General features: G+C 38.7%; 1 pseudogene; it reads left to right on the top strand.

Moving 5' to 3' along the window:
* The first annotated feature begins 5125 nt into the window (after positions 1-5125).
* Positions 5126-6472, top strand: LOC109254321 (tubulin beta-4B chain-like; annotated as a pseudogene).
* Positions 6473-6881: the final 409 nt, after the last annotated feature.

Genomic DNA, 6881 nt, shown 5'->3' with positions numbered 1-6881 from the left:
AGCCTCTCTCTTAACAGAGGTGGCCCTGTTCTCATCCTCTAGCCTCCCTTTTCTATCTCCTGTGTGGAAAGTTCTCTTTGAAGTCATGCAGGAGAGATGTGCAAGGATGAAGGGATGAGAACAGAGCCAAGGGCGCTTGTAATGAACTTTTGATGGAAAAGAAGTTTAGATTAATGCAGCTATTCTAGCTACCCTCTATTTAGAATTCTTATAAGTGGAAATACTAAATTACAGAAAGATAATGAGTCAGATTTTATATTAGCTCTGAAAGTCTTGCCCTCTAAAAGCATTTGTGGACATCCTATGGATTCCTGAGGATTTAGAACTCTGCAGATTTCCGGTTTTATAGGACTTACTTATTTTGTATTATGCCTGGATTCTTTATGTTTATCTCTTATGATTGTCTTGAAGTTCACAGCTGGAACTTATTAAAAGGTATCTGTTTGTCTGAATACTTCTCCTTGGATTAAATCTTGAAGGAAGTTCATGATGATTTGTAACTATGCATATTATCCATAACTACACTTTCGGAAATAGATGTTGATCATTTGAGAAAGTGTTTTCTAACTGCTTATAATACAGAGGCAATTTCAACAGTAGAATTATACCTAATGTTACTATACAGTAGTTGCCAAATAATTCATTTTAATTTTTTATCTGTGGTTATCTCAGTCAATTCCCAGAAAATTATTTTCTTACATTGCTCATTTAAAGGTTTCCAAAAAGATGCAGCAAATATATACAATATAAATAACTTAATGGTCATAAGTTTCATAATTATAGGAACTTTTTCTTCATTGTACTCTTGTTCAGGCATGCTGAATCTTCTTTGGGACATTAAATTTCATAGATTGTTTCCTGTCGTATTATGGCAAATATTATTTTGATTTTTTCATGCATTGCAGACAGGATATAGAAGGAGAGTAAGAGCCATCTTGCATACTTGATTTCCAATTTACCTGAACTTATTAAAAGAACTGTTGGGAGTCATTTTTTTTTTTAAATCCTTAAACTGTTTTCCAGGTTACGGACATTCTATTCAGCAGTGAAATTGTCCTTACTGGTTTCTGCAAGATATTGATTGCATTTCTCATATTTTAATAGGCTTATGCTTAGAAGTGTTAAAGTGAAGATTTTTGGAGATTTTTACAGAAAAATTGTTTTTATATTTCCAGTATTTTTTTCAACAATTTCTAATATGCATTGATCAAGGAAGTCCTCGCATTTTCTTCCTTTTGCTAAGTTACTTTCTGTTATTTGATTATTTTTTTAATGTTTACGTATTTATTTTGAGAGAGAGAGTGCATGTGCTAGCAGCAGAGAGGCAGACAGAGAGGGAGGGAGAGAAGTAGAGAGAGAATCCAAACTGTCAGTGCAGACCCAACTCGGGGCTCCATCTCATGAGCTGCAATATCATGACCTGAGCTAAAATTAAGAGTCGGATGTTCAACCAAATGAGCCACCCAGGCGCCCCTGTTATTTAATTACACTTGTGCCTATTCGATTTTTCATCTACATTCAGACCACTTCAATTTTATTATGCAATCATTCCTGCCATACAATTGAAAATAAAGTTATATCAATTAATTATATTTTATTTATTTGTATTTATTTTTATTTTACTTATTTAGTTAAAGGCAATTACATCCTAATTGTACCTGTCAAACCTTACAAAATAATACTTACTGAAAACTAAATTTTGCATTAAAATAATATAAGTAAAATAAATTATTATGCTGAACAAGACCCCTTGTTTAAATATATTTATTTATTTATTTATTTATTTATTTATTTAATGTTTATTTTTGAGAGAGAGAGAGAAAAAAACAGAGTGTGAGTGGGGAGGGGCAGAGAGAGAGAGGGAGACACAGAATCTGAAGCAGTCTCCAAGCTCTAATCTGTCAGTACAGAGCCTGATGCAGGGCTGGAACGCCTGAACTGCGAGATCATGACCTGAGCCGAAGTTGGATGCTTAACCAACTGAGCCACCCAGGCACCCCTAAATCTATTTTAGATGATAATCTTTTGTCAGCAGTTATAAAGCCTGCATACCTGATTCACACAACTTCCAATACTAAATAAGGTGAAGATAAAGCTCTGAATATTTTAGTTTAAGCTCTCTGTAGAATTATTGATTCTTTTGATGTATACTTTTCTATCACTCACATGCTATTATTATATAATAATTAGATAAGTACCATATACATGGCATCAAAACTGAATGTAAATCCCCCAAGTACTTAGCACCTATTTTTCTCTCTGCCTACACTCTTAACCCTATCTGCCTTCTCTTTATCAACTATATCTCAGTTTCATACGACCTATTCAGAGAGGAATTTGGGGGCACCCTATGTAAAGAACACTCCTCCTGAGTCACACCTATTTAGCACCCTGCTTTTATTTCTTCCATTCTATTTATCAATATCTGAATATTTTTATTTATTCACTTACTTATATATTTTCTGTCTCTGCCAATTGAAATACAAGCTCCATGAGGCCAGCAACTTTGTCTCTTTCATTCATTATTGAATCTCTGGGTAATAGAATAGTTCCTGACCCTTGGTAAACTCTCAATAAATATGTGTTCATTCACTTAACACACATCTGTTGAATAAATGCATACATCATTAAATGAACTTCATAACAGTGCATTTAAAGTCAGGGAAGAGATAATCCATACAAAGCAAGGTAGAATTGATAGGTAACATCAAGATTTAGAAGCCTAGTGGTCATTTAGAGTCCTTAGGGTAAATGCAGCGAAGATCATGAAAAGTGCAAGGTCTCCTTTTGGCTTTTACTTTTTAGTATCACTGTTAGAGAGCAGCACTGTGTAAAGCTGGAATTCTCAGTATCCTATAAAATGGAATTTACTTGTACACAGCACCTGATGATTGTTAAATATCCTAAATATTTTCAATCCAACTTGGCCTGAAGTTCTATCCAACAGTCACTACAAACTGGGTTTTTATATGACTACCACTTAAATGAATATATTACCTCTCATATGATTCACCTTTCAGTAACAAAATTAAATGTTCTGAGGTTCATTTTCAAAGGAAAGTGCCAGCATCTAATATAATGAGTTTGGTTTCATTGGGACTAAAGTGAGTTAAAACTGTTGCTGGGCCCAACTGTATTAGTTAGGGAGAAGGCTAAGCTGCTCTAATAAGATACTCCAAAATATAGAAGCTTAAAAATACAAATGGAATTTTCTCTGATTAGAATCCCAAAAGTGACCATACTGCAGCTCATGGGAAGGGGAAAGTATAAAGAATTCACATACCCAATATTTTAAGACCCATAGCTAAAGGACCACATCTAGCTGTAAGAGAGTCCAAGAAATATGGTCTCTAGCTGAGCAACCATATTCCCAGCAACAAATCATCCATGGAAGAATGCAAAAAAAAATTTATTTTTGACACCTAGCTATTTCAACCATCAGCCAAAGAGAGCATGAGGATGGTGGTCCATGAAGAAAGCACTGGATGGTTACGAGGGGTATGTTCAAATAAGAAACAAACACAAAAACAAAAAAACAAAAATAGATTTCAGTAACATGATGCAGTATTGATGCCAATTTTATATTAGCTTATATCAATTTTGAAATGGCAACTTATGCAGTGGATAACTACTTAAAGCCGTTTTATAACTACATCAGAGAACCAAATTGAGAAACCCTGTCATTCTGTCCTGTACAAAAGCATTTTTGTTTGTTCTATATAAAGGAGGTGTAAGGCAAGGCATCCTAGAGCAAAAAGTCAACTCCCATATGTGAAGTGTGTTCCTTAATAAATACCATGTCATGAACTGTCATATTTTAAGTCTACTTCTAAATATAACTTTCTGTTACTCTGCAAATTCAATGGCACTTGATCTTTTCAAAAATGTAGCTGCCTAGCATCTTCTGATTTTTCTGTGACCCTCTCTTTGCTCTCACAAAAGTGGAATATACATATACCATTAAGTGAATTAAAATATTTAGTCATTTCCATTTTTATTCAATTATTTTTGTCTTTGTAACATTATTTAAAACCATAGAAAAGTACTAAACTGCAGTTTATGCCTTTTTCCTACAAATATTTGCTAGCCCACCATCTAGCACTGTTTTGGGCACAGAAGATTAAACAAACAAACAAACAAACAAACAAAAAACAAAAAAACAAGAATGATAGGTAAGTTGCCTTTAGTGAAATCATGGCCACAGTCTTTTTAGTGGGGAAAGCAAGGAGGGTTTACTTGTGCCAACATGCCAACTGACAGAGAGAGAATTTCACCAAAAAAATGTTTAATCTAACTTAATTTTTTAATTAAGAAAGCAATCTCATGGGGTGCCTGGGTGGCTCCATCGAGTAAGCATCCAGCTCTTGGTCTTAGCTCAGGTCATGGTCTCATGGTTGGTGGGTTCCAGCCATGCCTCAGGCTCTATGCTGACAGCAGAGAACTTGCTTGGGATTCTCTCTCTCTCCCTCTCTCTCTGCCTCTCTCCTTCTCTCTCTAAAAATAAATAAATAAACTTAAAAAAAAAGAAAAGCAATCTCAGTCCCTTAAGCGTCTAGTTCTTGGGTTCAGCTCAGGTCATGATCTCACAGTTGTGGTCTCCAGACCCGCTTTGGGCTCTGCCCTGACTGACGATGTGGAACCTGCTGGGGATTCTCTCTCCCTCTCTTTCTGCCCCTCCCCTGCTGACTCTCTCTGTCTCTCTCTCTCTAAGTAAACTTTAAAAAAGTTTAAACAAGAAAGCAATCTCCAGTAATTCCAAATATATTTTAAATTTCTTAAAATTAGATTTCTTTCTATTGACCATTTCTATTTTTTATTAGATAAGACTAAATTTTAAAACACATTTATATTGGGTCAGCTTCCCTATGATAAGTAATAAGTTTTAAACTGCAGATTGTATGCATGCTAGCAATTATCAGGATGTCAACTGGAATAGGCCTATGTGGCAGATGGATGAGGCATAACGCCCAGAATCAAAGTATCCTAAAAGCTTATGCTTTAATTGTGAAAACTTATAATTCTTCATATTAGGAAATACAGTCAGTCATAGCAGGGAAGTTCATTTTGAAGTTTAAAAAGTCCTTCTTAGCACTCTGCCGCCCAATGTTTGGCTCTTGCTGCCGCAATGAGGGAGATAGTGCACCTGCAGGCCAGACAATGCAGCAACCAGATCAGTGCCAAGTTCGGTGGGGGGGATGGGACGGTGGTGGAGTAATGATCAGTGACAAGCCTGGCATCGACCACAGACATTTACCACAGAGACAGCGATCTGAAGTTGAAGCAGATCAATGTGTACTACAACAAGGCCACCAGTGGCAAGTACGTGTCTTGCGCTGAGCTCCTGGACCGGGAGCTGGGCACCATGGACTCCAAGCGCTAAGGACCCTTCAGGCAAATCTTCAGGAAAGACAACTTTGTTTTGGGTCAGAGTGGTATTGGGAACAACTGGGTCAAGAGTCAATACACAGAACGTGCAGAGCTGGTCGGCCTGGTGCTGGATGTTCTGAGGAAGGAAGCTGAAAACGATGACTGCCTGCAGGGCTTCTAGCTGACCCACTCCCTGGGTAGGGGGACTGAGTCTGCGATGGGTACCCCCCTCATCAGCAAGATACAAGAGAAGTACCCAGACAGTATCATGAGCACATTCAGTATGGTGCCCTCCACCGAGGTGTCAGACATGGTGGTGGAGCCCTATGATGCTACCCTCTCAGTCCACCAGCTTGTAGAAAACAGTCAAAACCTTCTGCATTGATAACAAGACCCTCTATGATATCTACTTCAGAACCCTAAAACTGACCACACCCACCTATCGGGAGGTCACCCACCTGGTGTCAGCCACCATGAGTGGGGTCACCACCTGCCTGCATTTTCCTGGCCAGCTCAATGCTGACCCTGCGCAAGCTGGCTGTCAATATGGCCCTCTTCCCCTGCCTGAACTTCTTCATGTCCAGCCTCGCCCCATTGATCAGCAGAGGCAGCCAACGGTACTGGGCCCTGAGGTTGCTTAAGTTTACCCAGAAGATGTTCAATGCCAAGAACGTGATGGCTGTCTGTGACCTCTGCCACCACCTCTATCCGACCATGGTTACAGTGTTCAGGGGCCACATGTCCATGAAGAGGGTGGACAAGCAGATGCTAAATGTTAGTGGAATATATCCCTAACATGAAGATATCTGTGATATCCCGAGGGCTAGAAATGTCTGCCACCTTCATCGGCAATAGCACAGGCATCCAGGAACTGTTGAAGTGTATCTCAGAGGAGTTCACAGCCATGCTCAGGTGCAAGGGCTTCTGTGCTGGTACACAGGTGAAGGCACCTGCATTGTACACAGGTGAGGGCATGGAGGAGATATAGATCACCGAGGCTGAGAGCAACTTGAATGACCTGGTGTCTGAATACCAGCAGTACCAGGATTCCAGGGCTGAGAAAGAAGGTGAGTTTGAGGAGGAGGCAGAGGAAGAGGTGGCCTAGAGCTGATAGCTAGTAAAGTATGTGGAAGCCAGGTGAACTCAGAATTCACTCACAACCTGTTATCTGATAACCATGTCTCTGTGTGCACTTGCTGTTTTTCCTGTCTTGACACCACATGCTGTATAGACGCCACCATTAAAGCATTTGGATAGTTAAAAAAAAAAAAAACCTTTATCTTCTTAACTTGAAAATAATTCTAGTGGCAATTAAACTCTTATCAAAAGAAATAAAAAATAAAGAAGAATCAGTTTAGAGGAGATCTTTATTTACTTTTAAAATTTATTTTAGCAAGAGAGAGAGCACGTACAAGTAGGAGAGAGGGTCACAGTGGGAGGGAGGGATGAAGGGAGGGAGGGAGGGAGACAGAGAGAGAGAGAGAGAAAGAGAAAATCTCAAGCAAGCTCCATGC

This window comes from Panthera pardus, unplaced genomic scaffold, assembly GCF_024362965.1.
Source record: "Panthera pardus isolate Hobbes unplaced genomic scaffold, ASM2436296v1 HiC_scaffold_16, whole genome shotgun sequence".
In the NCBI taxonomy this organism is placed as follows: domain Eukaryota; kingdom Metazoa; phylum Chordata; class Mammalia; order Carnivora; family Felidae; genus Panthera; species Panthera pardus.
Note: the sequence above shows the minus strand (reverse complement) of the source record. Positions and strands in the feature narration are given on the sequence as shown.